At 44.0% G+C, this 13704-nt stretch overlaps 4 non-coding genes across 4 annotated transcripts; all 4 read right to left on the reverse strand.

The window, feature by feature from the left end:
• Positions 1–2681: 2681 nt before the first annotated feature.
• trnav-cac (transfer RNA valine (anticodon CAC)) lies at positions 2682–2754 on the reverse strand. Its single transcript has one exon. It is a non-coding gene; the product is annotated as a tRNA-Val (tRNA).
• A 3407-nt stretch (positions 2755–6161) lies between these two features.
• trnav-cac (transfer RNA valine (anticodon CAC)) lies at positions 6162–6234 on the reverse strand. Its single transcript has one exon. It is a non-coding gene; the product is annotated as a tRNA-Val (tRNA).
• Positions 6235–9642: 3408 nt separating this feature from the next.
• On the reverse strand, positions 9643–9715 carry trnav-aac (transfer RNA valine (anticodon AAC)). The gene has a single exon. It is a non-coding gene; the product is annotated as a tRNA-Val (tRNA).
• Positions 9716–13096: 3381 nt separating this feature from the next.
• On the reverse strand, positions 13097–13169 carry trnav-aac (transfer RNA valine (anticodon AAC)). Its single transcript has one exon. It is a non-coding gene; the product is annotated as a tRNA-Val (tRNA).
• Between the last annotated feature and the right edge of the window lie 535 nt (positions 13170–13704).

Genomic DNA, 13704 nt, shown 5'->3' on the forward strand with positions numbered 1-13704 from the left:
TTTCAGAGTTCAAATGGTTAGATTAGGAAGCCATGTCCCCGCTTCCACAGAGACAGCTGTTGGTTTCCACCTGGTGCCTCACTTACTTCTGAATTTCAAGGTGTAGAATGAAATCAAGCAACGTAACCCAAGTTTGCAATGCATTCCATGCAATCATCAACCACATCATTCCCGTCTTCCTCACCTTAGCTGCACAGCCCTCTAAACGTTGCAATCCACGTCACACAGGATTTGTTCCAGGATTAAACTTTCAGTAGGATTATATTAATATCTGTGCCCGCATCTTGAAATGAGATTCTCAGCGATATCCAACACAAATTGAATTGTATAGATGACAGGCAAATACAGGAAAACAGGTCAGTATGCAACACAATCCCATGGTGCCCATTTTCAGATGCACAATATTCATATTTTCCAGCAAATGAAAGAATTTTTCAGTGAATCATTTGTAAAGTCAGTGTTCATGACATTTGTGCCTTTCTTTCTTCTCTTTTTGCAACATACTGGCGCCAAAATCCAATTCATGTACATTCATGTTTATTGGGGAGACCAAACGCAGACTGGGTGATCGCTTTGCGGAACACGTCCGCTCAGTCCGCAAGGAGGACCCTGAGCTTCTGGTTGCTTGCCATTTCAAGACTCCCCGCTGCTCTCATGCTTACATCTCTATCCTGGGCTTGCTGCAGTGTTCCAGTGAACAACAACGCAAGCTCGAAAAACAGCATCTCGTTGACCGATTAGTTTAGTTTCGTGAAACAGGCCCTTCGGCCCACCGAGTCTGTGCCGACCATCGACCACCCATTTATACTAATCCTACACGAATTCCATATTCCTACCACATCCCCACCTTCCCTATATTTCCCTCCCACCTACCTTTACTAGGGGCAATTGGGAATGGCCAATTAACCTATCAACCAGCAAGTCTTTGGCATGTGGGAGGAAACCGGAGCACCCGGAGGAATCCCACGCAGACACAGGGAGAACTTGCAAACACCACACAGGCAGTGCCCAGAATTGAAACCGGGTCGTTGGAGCTGTGAGGCTGCGGTGTTAACCATTGCACACGAGAGTGTGCCGGACTGAACATTGAGTTCAATAATTTCAGATCATGACGGGCCCCCCATTTTACTTTCACTTTTTGTTATTTTTCTTTTTTACATTTTTTACATTTTTTTGTATGTTTATTTTATTTCATCTTAGTTTGTTCAGTTTACTTACCCACTGTTTTGTTTTCATGTTTGTACTTGCTGCTGTTCAATTTTCAGTCCATTAACAGTCCTATCTGTACGAATGCTTTGTCTTTCAACACACCATTAACATATTGTTTGCCTTTGCTCCATGACCTTCTGGTCAGCTATTCTGTGGCCTTGCCCAATCTGCACCTTCTCCTTTGTTATCTCTTGCTCCACCCCCGCTTTACTTGCTTCTAACCTTTGACTTTTCTAATATTTGCCAGTTCTGAAGAAGGGTCACTGAGCCGAAATGTTAACTCTGCTTCTCTCTCCACAGATGCTGCCAGACCTGCTGAGTATTTCCAGAATTTCTTGTTTTTATTTCAGATTTCCAGCATCCACAGTATTTTGCTTTTATTCATGTATATTCTTCCTCAGTTCAATATGAAGGAGCGGGTTGATATTGAGCGGAGCCGCAGTGCATCTCATTTTCAACGCCACATTGTTAGTTTTCCTGTTACTCGCCGACTGAAGAACAATACAAAGTGATAATCTGGCACGTCTGCCTGTTTCCTTAGCTTCAGTTACAGAATCAGCTGTGTCCGTCTTTAAGGGAGGCAAAGTACTCTTCGAGCTCTGCGTGACGCTGAATAGTTATGTTAATCTGCATCAATAAACCCAGGTATGTCTCTGTTACTGACTGAACAAAACGCTAATAAGTCTGTGAGCGAATGTCATAACTTAAATAACTTTTTCCCCTCTGCGTGTCATGAACCTTTACCCCTTGTCATAATTGCGGCTGCATGTTCAGAGCTGCGTTGTCAAGGTGCTTAAGACACCAAGAATCTGCTGCAGCAGTGGTTAAATTGAAAAGGATTTTTGCCCCTTTTACCCAAAAAGAAATGTTCAGGAGGAGCATTTTCCCCAAACTTGTTCCACCGGAGATTCATCATTGCAACTCAAAGAAAGTTTCAGTCACTTGGGTGTTCTGTTCGAGCTGCTCGGAGGTTTAGTGGCCCGGATATCATGTGCCTACGTTTTGCTGAGCCTGTGCTTGGTTTCTGGGGAGATTTGGCCCGGGTTGTGCTATTTTACCTCCCTGAGATGGCCAGGAACCTGTTGATTGAGGCAGCAGACCCCTCCTGCTGCTAGCAGCGAGTAATTGGACAGTGCGGGTCAAAATATTGCGGCGTGCCCCTGTCTCAACGAATGTGGAGCTGGCGAAAGTGAATTGCTGATGTGGTTTTGCCTCTTCTGAAATGAGACTTAGATCAGCTGTTACTCAGCAAGCTAGTGTTGCAGGTTTCTATTCTAATCTGAGCCAAATGAAGTGCAAGTGCTAGGTTTTGAGGAACTTTCTGCAGCATCAGGACTAGAAAGAGGAGCAATTGCAAGGCTTTGTGCACACAATGTGCAAGAGAAATAGGACTTTGAGAAATTGTGTTGTGTGAATGGGGAATGTCAATGATTGCATCTTTCGTGGTCAGACGTTTGGCTTTGTTTCGAAAATGTTTCTGCCCAGTTTCTAACTGGGGACCTATTGCGTGTGAGACAAACGTGATCACCACTACACTACAGAAACTCAGCACGGTTGCAGGGCTGAGGAAGCTGCAAGTATTGTTAAACTATACAGTCATGATCGATTTGTGGTGCTTGTTTCATTGAAATGCAATTCCACTGTGACATTTTGCAAGGCTGCAGAGGTATTGAACCAGCAATGGACGCTCAGCAGTGCACAACACATTGCCAGGCCATTCAGGCCATCGTACCATTGCCACTTTTTTCAAAGACTTGCCAGTTGGGCCCACTTCCTTCGCTCTGCTTTTGTTTGCCTCTCCTTTCATGCAATTATCCAATTCCCTTTTTTGTAAACTCTCACTTAAGAAACTAAGTTTGGAAGAGGTGGAGCAGCTGCTGCAGTGTCAATGCACAGTGTGCCATCATTGACAAGATTCCCTTCCCCAACCACTCCAAGACATCCACTTGGGATTCTTGCCAAGTTCTGGATTTCATTTCTCATTATTTACTGATTGCACTGACACATATTTGTGCTTTTAAACTCTTTATTTTTATCAAATGCGTCCTTATTTTGCTGATTTGCAACATACAATGTGATTACCCGAGCAGTAGAATGCGTAACAGAGGCAGTTAAATAATGGGGGCGAAGCTTCGCTACAGCTATATAATGTCCTGGTTAGACCCCACCTGGAGTACTCTGCATAGTTCTGGGCATTCCACTTTATAAAGTATACAAATTGGCCTTGGTATACAGGGCAGTTCAGATCCAGCAGAATGTTTTCAGAGTTCAAATGGTTAGATTAGGAAGCCATGTCCCCACTTCCACAGAGACAGCTGTTGGTTTCCACCTGGTGCCTCACTTGCTTCTGAATTTCAAGGTGTAGAATGAAATCAAGCAACGTAACCCAAGTTTGCAATGCATTCCATGCAATCATCAACCACATCATTCCCGTCTTCCTCACCTTAGCTGCACAGCCCTCTAAACGTTGCAATCCACGTCACACAGGATTTGTTCCAGGATTAAACTTTCAGTAGGATTATATTAATATCTGTGCCCGCATCTTGAAATGAGATTCTCAGCGATATCCAACACAAATTGAATTGTATAGATGACAGGCAAATACAGGAAAACAGGTCAGTATGCAACACAATCCCATGGTGCCTATTTTCAGATGCACAATATTCATCTTTTCCAGCAAATGAAAGAATTTTTCAGTGAATCATTTGTAAAGTCAGTGTTAATGCCATTTGTGCCTTTCTTTCTTCTCGTTTTGCAACATACTGGCGCCTAAATCCAATTAATGTATATTCATGTTTATTGGGGAGTCCAAACGCAGACTGGGTGATCGCTTTGCGGAACACGTCCGCTCAGTCCGCAAGCAGGACCCTGAGCTTCTGGTTGCTTGCCATTTCAAGACTCCCCGCTGCTCTCATGCTTACATCTCTATCCTGGGCTTGCTGCAGTGTTCCAGTGAACAACAACGCAAGCTCGAAAAACAGCATCTCGTTGACCGATTAGTTTAGTTTCGTGATGCAGCACTGAAACAGGCCCTTCGGCCCACCGAGTCTGTGCCGACCATCGACCACCCATTTATACTAATCCTACACGAATTCCATATTCCTACCACATCCCCACCTTCCCTATATTTTCCTCCCACCTACCTTTACTAGGGGCAATTGGGAATGGCCAATTAACCTATCAACCAGCAAGTCTTTGGCATGTGGGAGGAAACCGGAGCACCCGGAGGAATCCCACGCAGACACAGGGAGAACTTGCAAACACCACACAGGCAGTGCCCAGAATTGAAACCGGGTCGCTGGAGCTGTGAGGCTGCGGTGCAAACCATTGCACACGAGAGCGTGCCGGACTGAACATTGAGTTCAATAATTTCAGATCATGACGGGCCCCCCATTTTACTTTCACTTTTTGTTATTTTTCTTTTTTACGTTTTTTACATTTTTTTGTATGTTTATTTTATTTCATCTTAGTTTGTTCAGTTTACTTACCCACTGTTTTGTTTTCATGTTTGTACTTGCTGCTGTTCAATTTTCAGTCCATTAACAGTCCTATCTGTACGAATGCTTTGTCTTTCAACACATCATTAACATATTGTTTGCCTTTGCTCCATGACCTTCTGGTCAGCTATTCTGTGGCCTTGCCCAATCTGCACCTTCTCCTTTGTTATCTCTTGCTCCACCCCCGCTTTACTTGCTTCTAACCTTTGACTTTTCTAATATTTGCCAGTTCTGAAGAAGGGTCACTGAGCCGAAATGTTAACTCTGCTTCTCTCTCCACAGATGCTGCCAGACCTGCTGAGTATTTCCAGAATTTCTTGTTTTTATTTCAGATTTCCAGCATCCACAGTATTTTGCTTTTATTCATGTATATTCTTCCTCAGTTCAATATGAAGGAGCGGGTTGATATTGAGCGGAGCCGCAGTGCATCTCATTTTCAACGCCACCTTGTTAGTTTTCCTGTTACTCGCCGAATGAAGAACAATACAAAGTGATAATTTGGCACGTCTGCCTGTTTCCTTAGCTTCAGTTACAGAATCAGCTGTGTCCGTCTTTAAGGGAGGCAAAGTACTCTTCGAGCTCTGCGTGACGCTGAATAGTTATGTTAATCTGCATCAATAAACCCAGGTATGTCTCTGTTACTGACTGAACAAAACGCTAATAAGTCTGTGAGCGACTGTCATAACTTCAATAACTTTTTCCCCTCTGCGTGTCAGGAACCTTTACCCCTTGTCATAATTGCGGCTGCATGTTAAGTGCTGCGTTTTCAAGGTGCTTAAGACACCAAGAATCTGCCGCAGCAGTGGTTAAATTGAAAAGGATTTTTGCCCCTTTTACCCAAAAAGAAATGTTCAGGAGGAGCATTTTCCCCAAACTTGTTTCCACCGGAGATTCATCATTGCAACTCAAAGAAAGTTTCAGTCACTTGGGTGTTCTGTTCGAGCTGCTCGGAGGTTTAGTGGCCCGGATATCATGTGCCTACGTTTTGCTGAGCCTGTGCTTGGTTTCTGGGGAGATTTGGCCCGGGTTGTGCTATTTTACCTCCCTGAGATGGCCAGTAACCTGTTGATTGAGGCAGCAGACCCCTCTTGCTGCTAGCAGCGAGTAATTGGACAGTGCGGGTCAAAATATTGCGGCGTGCCCCTGTCTCAACGAATGTGGAGCTGGCGAAAGTGAATTGCTGATGTGGTTTTGCCTCGTCTGAAATGAGACTTAGATCAGCTGTTACTCAGCAAGCTAGTGTTGCAGGTTTCTATTCTAATCTGAGCCAAATGAAGTGCAAGTGCTAGGTTTTGAGGAACTTTCTGCAGCATCAGGACTAGAAAGAGGAGCGATTGCAAGGCATTGTGCACAGAATGTGCAAGAGAAATAGGACTTTGAGAAATTGTGTTGTGTTAATGGGGAATGTCAATGATTGCAACTTTCGTGGTCAGACGTTTGGCTTTGTTTCGAAAATGTTTCTGCCCAGCTTCGAACTGGGGACCTTTTGCGTGTGAGACAAACGTGATCACCACTACACTACAGAAACTCAGCACGGTTGCAGGGCTGAGGAAGCTGCAAGTATTGTTAAACTATACAGTCATGATCTATTTGTGGTGCTTGTTTCATTGAAATGCAATTCCACTGTGACATTTTGCAAGGCTGCAGAGGTATTGACCCAGCAATGGACGCTCAGCAGTGCACAACACATTGCCAGGCCATTCAGGCCATCGTACCATTGCCAGTTTTTTCAAAGACTTGCCAGTTGGGCCCACTTCCTTCGCTCTGCTTTTGTTTGCCTCTCCTTTCATGCAATTATCCAATTCCCTTTTTTGTCAACTCTCACTTCAGAAACTAAGTTTGTAAGAGGTGGAGCAGCTGCTGCAGTGTCAATGCACAGTGTGCCATCATTGACAAATATTCCCTTCCCCAACCACTCCAAGACATCCACTTGGGATTCTTGCCAAGTTCTGGATTTCATTTCTCATTATTTACTGATTGCACTGACACATATTTGTGCTTTTAAACTCTTTATTTTTATCAAATGCGTTCTTATTTTGCTGATTTGCAACATACAATGTGATTACCCGAGCAGTAGAATGCGTAACAGAGGCAGTTAAATAATGGGGGCGAAGCTTCGCTACAGCTATATAATGTCCTGGTTAGACCCCACCTGGAGTACTCTGCATAGTTCTGGGCATTCCACTTTATAAAGTATACAAATTGGCCTTGGTATACAGGGCAGTTCAGATCCAGCAGAATGTTTTCAGAGTTCAAATGGTTAGATTAGGAAGCCATGTCCCCGCTTCCACAGAGACAGCTGTTGGTTTCCACCTGGTGCCTCACTTGCTTCTGAATTTCAAGGTGTAGAATGAAATCAAGCAACGTAACCCAAGTTTGCAATGCATTCCATGCAATCATCAACCACATCATTCCCGTCTTCCTCACCTTAGCTGCACAGCCCTCTAAACGTTGCAATCCATGTCACACAGGATTTGTTCCAGGATTAAACTTTCAGTAGGATTATATTAATATCTGTGCCCGCATCTTGAAATGAGATTCTCAGCGATATCCAACACAAATTGAATTGTGTAGATGACAGGCAAATGCAGGAAAACAGGTCAGTCTGCAACACAATCCCATGGTGCCTATTTTCAGATGCACAATATTCATCTTTTCCAGCAAATGAAAGAATTTTTCAGTGAATCATTTGTAAAGTCAGTGTTAATGCCATTTGTGCCTTTCTTTCTTCTCGTTTTGCAACATACTGGCGCCTAAATCCAATTAATGTATATTCATGTTTATTGGGGAGACCAAACGCAGACTGGGTGATCGCTTTGCGGAACACGTCCGCTCAGTCCGCAAGCAGGACCCTGAGCTTCTGGTTGCTTGCCATTTCAAGACTCCCCGCTGCTCTCATGCTTACATCTCTATCCTGGGCTTGCTGCAGTGTTCCAGTGAACAACAACGCAAGCTCGAAAAACAGCATCTCGTTGACCGATTAGTTTAGTTTCGTGATGCAGCACTGAAACAGGCCCTTCGGCCCACCGAGTCTGTGCCGACCATCGACCACCCATTTATACTAATCCTACACGTATTCCATATTCCTACCACATCCCCACCTTCCCTATATTTCCCTCCCACCTACCTTTACTAGGGGCAATTGGGAATGGCCAATTAACCTATCAACCAGCAAGTCTTTGGCATGTGGGAGGAAACCGGAGCACCCGGAGGAATCCCACGCAGACACAGGGAGAACTTGCAAACACCACACAGGCAGTGCCCAGAATTGAAACCGGGTCGCTGGAGCTGTGAGGCTGCAGTGCTAACCATTGCACACGAGAGCGTGCCGGACTGAACATTGAGTTCAATAATTTCAGATCATGACGGGCCCCCCATTTTACTTTAACTTTTTGTTATTTTTCTTTGTTACGTTTTTTACATTTTTTTGTATGTTTATTTTATTTCATCTTAGTTTGTTCAGTTTACTTACCCACTGTTTTGTTTTCATGTTTGTACTTGCTGCTGTTCAATTTTCAGTCCATTAACAGTCCTATCTGTACGAATGCTTTGTCTTTCAACACACCATTAACATATTGTTTGCCTTTGCTCCATGACCTTCTGGTCAGCTATTCTGTGGCCTTGCCCAATCTGCACCTTCTCCTTTGTTATCTCTTGCTCCACCCCCGCTTTACTTGCTTCTAACCTTTGACTTTTCTAATATTTGCCAGTTCTGAAGAAGGGTCACTGAGCCGAAATGTTAACTCTGCTTCTCTCTCCACAGATGCTGCCAGACCTGCTGAGTATTTCCAGAATTTCTTGTTTTTATTTCAGATTTCCAGCATCCACAGTATTTTGCTTTTATTCATGTATATTCTTCCTCAGTTCAATATGAAGGAGCGGGTTGATATTGAGCGGAGCCGCAGTGCATCTCATTTTCAACGCCACCTTGTTAGTTTTCCTGTTACTCGCCGAATGAAGAACAATACAAAGTGATAATTTGGCACGTCTGCCTGTTTCCTTAGCTTCAGTTACAGAATCAGCTGTGTCCGTCTTTAAGGGAGGCAAAGTACTCTTCGAGCTCTGCGTGACGCTGAATAGTTATGTTAATCTGCATCAATAAACCCAGGTATGTCTCTGTTACTGACTGAACAAAACGCTAATAAGTCTGTGAGCGACTGTCATAACTTAAATAACTTTTTCCCCTCTGCGTGTCATGAACCTTTACCCCTTGTCATAATTGCGGCTGCATGTTAAGAGCTGCGTTTTCAAGGTGCTTAAGACACCAAGAATCTGCCGCAGCAGTGGTTAAATTGAAAAGGATTTTTGCCCCTTTTACCCAAAAAGAAATGTTCAGGAGGAGCATTTTCCCCAAACTTGTTTCCACCGGAGATTCATCATTGCAACTCAAAGAAAGTTTCAGTCACTTGGGTGTTCTGTTCGAGCTGCTCAGAGGTTTAGTGGCCCGGATATCATGTGCCTACGTTTTGCTGAGCCTGTGCTTGGTTTCTGGGGAGATTTGGCCCGGGTTGTGCTATTTTACCTCCCTGAGATGGCCAGTAACCTGTTGATTGAGGCAGCAGACCCCTCTTGCTGCTAGCAGCGAGTAATTGGACAGTGCGGGTCAAAATATTGCGGCGTGCCCCTGTCTCAACGAATGTGGAGCTGGCGAAAGTGAATTGCTGATGTGGTTTTGCCTCGTCTGAAATGAGACTTAGATCAGCTGTTACTCAGCAAGCTAGTGTTGCAGGTTTCTATTCTAATCTGAGCCAAATGAAGTGCAAGTGCTAGGTTTTGAGGAACTTTCTGCAGCATCAGGACTAGAAAGAGGAGCGATTGCAAGGCATTGTGCACACAATGTGCAAGAGAAATAGGACTTTGAGAAATTGTGTTGTGTTAATGGGGAATGTCAATGATTGCATCTTTCGTGGTCAGACGTTTGGCTTTGTTTCGAAAATGTTTCTGCCCAGTTTCGAACTGGGGACCTTTTGCGTGTTAGACAAACGTGATCACCACTACACTACAGAAACTCAGCACGGTTGCAGAGCTGAGCAAGTCATGATCTATTTGTGGTGCTTGTTTCATTGAAATGCAATTCCACTGTGACATTTTGCAAGGCTGCAGAGGTATTGACCCAGCAATGGACGCTCAGCAGTGCACAACACATTGCCAGGCCATTCAGGCCATCGTACCATTGCCACTTTTTTCAAAGACTTGCCAGTTGGGCCCACTTCCTTCGCTCTGCTTTTGTTTGCCTCTCCTTTCATGCAATTATCCAATTCCCTTTTTTGTAAACTCTCACTTAAGAAACTAAGTTTGGAAGAGGTGCAGCAGCTGCTGCAGTGTCAATGCACAGTGTGCCATCATTGACAAGATTCCCTTCCCCAACCACTCCAAGACATCCACTTGGGATTCTTGCCAAGTTCTGGATTTCATTTCTCATTATTTACTGATTGCACTGACACATATTTGTGCTTTTAAACTCTTTATTTTTATCAAATGCGTCCTTATTTTGCTGATTTGCAACATACAATGTGATTACCCGAGCAGTAGAATGCGTAACAGAGGCAGTTAAATAATGGGGGCGAAGCTTCGCTACAGCTATATAATGTCCTGGTTAGACCCCACCTGGAGTACTCTGCATAGTTCTGGGCATTCCACTTTATAAAGTATACAAATTGGCCTTGGTATACAGGGCAGTTCAGATCCAGCAGAATGTTTTCAGAGTTCAAATGGTTAGATTAGGAAGCCATGTCCCCGCTTCCACAGAGACAGCTGTTGGTTTCCACCTGGTGCCTCACTTGCTTCTGAATTTCAAGGTGTAGAATGAAATCAAGCAACGTAACCCAAGTTTGCAATGCATTCCATGCAATCATCAACCACATCATTCCCGTCTTCCTCACCTTAGCTGCACAGCCCTCTAAACGTTGCAATCCACGTCACACAGGATTTGTTCCAGGATTAAACTTTCAGTAGGATTATATTAATATCTGTGCCCGCATCTTGAAATGAGATTCTCAGCGATATCCAACACAAATTGAATTGTATAGATGACAGGCAAATACAGGAAAACAGGTCAGTATGCAACACAATCCCATGGTGCCTATTTTCAGATGCACAATATTCATCTTTTCCAGCAAATGAAAGAATTTTTCAGTGAATCATTTGTAAAGTCAGTGTTAATGCCATTTGTGCCTTTCTTTCTTCTCGTTTTGCAACATACTGGCGCCTACATCCAATTAATGTATATTCATTTTTATTGGGGAGACCAAACGCAGACTGGGTGATCGCTTTGCGGAACACGTCCGCTCAGTCCGCAAGCAGGACCCTGAGCTTCTGGTTGCTTGCCATTTCAAGACTCCCCGCTGCTCTCATGCTTACATCTTTATCCTGGGCTTGCTGCAGTGTTCCAGTGAACAACAACGCAAGCTTGAAAAACAGCATCTCGTTGACCGATTAGTTTAGTTTCGTGATGCAGCACTGAAACAGGCCCTTCGGCCCACCGAGTCTGTGCCGACCATCGACCACCCATTTATACTAATCCTACACGAATTCCATATTCCTACCACATCCCCACCTTCCCTATATTTCCCTCCCACCTACCTTTACTAGGGGCAAATGGGAATGGCCAATTAACCTATCAACCAGCAAGTCTTTGGCATGTGGGAGGAAACCGGAGCACCCGGAGGAATCCCACGCAGACACAGGGAGAACTTGCAAACACCACACAGGCAGTGCCCAGAATTGAAACCGGGTCGCTGGAGCTGTGAGGCTGCGGTGTTAACCATTGCACACGAGAGCGTGCTGGACTGAACATTGAGTTCAATAATTTCAGATCATGACGGGCCCCCCATTTTACTTTCACTTTTTGTTATTTTTCTTTTTTACATTTTTTACATTTTTTTGTATGTTTATTTTATTTCATCTTAGTTTGTTCAGTTTACTTACCCACTGTTTTGTTTTCATGTTTGTACTTGCTGCTGTTCAATTTTCAGTCCATTAACAGTCCTATCTGTACGAATGCTTTGTCTTTCAACACACCATTAACATATTGTTTGCCTTTGCTCCATGACCTTCTGGTCAGCTATTCTGTGGCCTTGCCCAATCTGCACCTTCTCCTTTGTTATCTCTTGCTCCACCCCCGCTTACTTGCTTCTAACCTTTGACTTTTCTAATATTTGCCAGTTCTGAAGAAGGGTCACTGAGCCGAAATGTTAACTCTGCTTCTCTCTCCACAGATGCTGCCAGACCTGCTGAGTATTTCCAGAATTTCTTGTTTTTATTTCAGATTTCCAGCATCCACAGTATTTTGCTTTTATTCATGTATATTCTTCCTCAGTTCAATATGAAGGAGCGGGTTGATATTGAGCGGAGCCGCAGTGCATCTCATTTTCAACGCCACATTGTTAGTTTTCCTGTTACTCGCCGAATGAAGAACAATACAAAGTGATAATCTGGCACGTCTGCCTGTTTCCTTAGCTTCAGTTACAGAATCAGCTGTGTCCGTCTTTAAGGGAGGCAAAGTACTCTTCGAGCTCTGCGTGACGCTGAATAGTTATGTTAATCTGCATCAATAAACCCAGGTATGTCTCTGTTACTGACTGAACAAAACGCTAATAAGTCTGTGAGCGACTGTCATAACTTCAATAACTTTTTCCCCTCTGCGTGTCATGAACCTTTACCCCTTGTCATAATTGCGGCTGCATGTTAAGAGCTGCGTTTTCAAGGTGCTTAAGACACCAAGAATCTGCCGCAGCAGTGGTTAAATTGAAAAGGATTTTTGCCCCTTTTACCCAAAAAGAAATGTTCAGGAGGAGCATTTTCCCCAAACTTGTTTCCACCGGAGATTCATCATTGCAACTCAAAGAAAGTTTCAGTCACTTGGGTGTTCTGTCCGAGCTGCTCGGAGGTTTAGTGGCCCGGATATCATGTGCCTACGTTTTGCTGAGCCTGTGCTTGGTTTCTGGGGAGATTTGGCCCGGGTTGTGCTATTTTACCTCCCTGAGATGGCCAGTAACCTGTTGATTGAGGCAGCAGACCCCTCTTGCTGCCAGCAGCGAGTAATTGGACAGTGCGGGTCAAAATATTGCGGCGTGCCCCTGTCTCAACGAATGTGGAGCTGGCAAAAGTGAATTGCTGATGTGGTTTTGCCTCGTCTGAAATGAGACTTAGATCAGCTGTTACTCAGCAAGCTAGTGTTGCAGGTTTCTCTTCTAATCTGAGCAAATTGAAGTGCAAGTGCTAGGTTTTGAGGAACTTTCTGCAGCATCAGGACTAGAAAGAGGAGCGATTGCAAGGCATTGTGCACACAATGTGCAAGAGAAATAGGACTTTGAGAAATTGTGTTGTGTTAATGGGGAATGTCAATGATTGCATCTATCGTGGTCAGAAGTTTGGGTTTGTTTCGAAAATGTTTCTGCCCAGTTTCGAACTGGGGACCTATTGCGTGTTAGACAAACGTGATCACCACTGCACTACAGAAACTCAGCACGGTTACAGGGCTGAGGAAGCTGCAAGTATTGTTAAACTATACAGTCATGATCTATTTGTGGTGCTTGTTTCATTGAAATGCAATTCTACTGTGACATTTTGCAAGGCTGCAGAGGTATTGACCCAGCAATGGACGCTCAGCAGTGCACAACACATTGCCAGGCCATTCAGGCCATCGTACCATTGCCAGTTTTTTCAAAGACTTGCCAGTTGGGCCCATTTCCTTCGCTCTGCTTTTGTTTGCCTCTCCTTTCATGCAATTATCCAATTCCCTTTTTTGTCAACTCTCACTAAAGAAACTAAGTTTGGAAGAGGTGGAGCAGCTGCTGCAGTGTCAATGCACAGTGTGCCATCATTGACAAAGATTCCCTTCCCCAACCACTCCAAGACATCCACTTGGGATTCTTGCCAAGTTCTGGATTTCATTTCTCATTATTTACTGATTGCACTGACACATATTTGTGCTTTTAAACTCTTTATTTTTATCAAATGCGTCCTTATTTTGCTGATTTGCAACATACAATGTGAT

The sequence above is a fragment of the Heterodontus francisci genome, chromosome 22 (assembly GCF_036365525.1).
Source record: "Heterodontus francisci isolate sHetFra1 chromosome 22, sHetFra1.hap1, whole genome shotgun sequence".
NCBI classification, from domain to species: Eukaryota; Metazoa; Chordata; class Chondrichthyes; order Heterodontiformes; family Heterodontidae; genus Heterodontus; species Heterodontus francisci.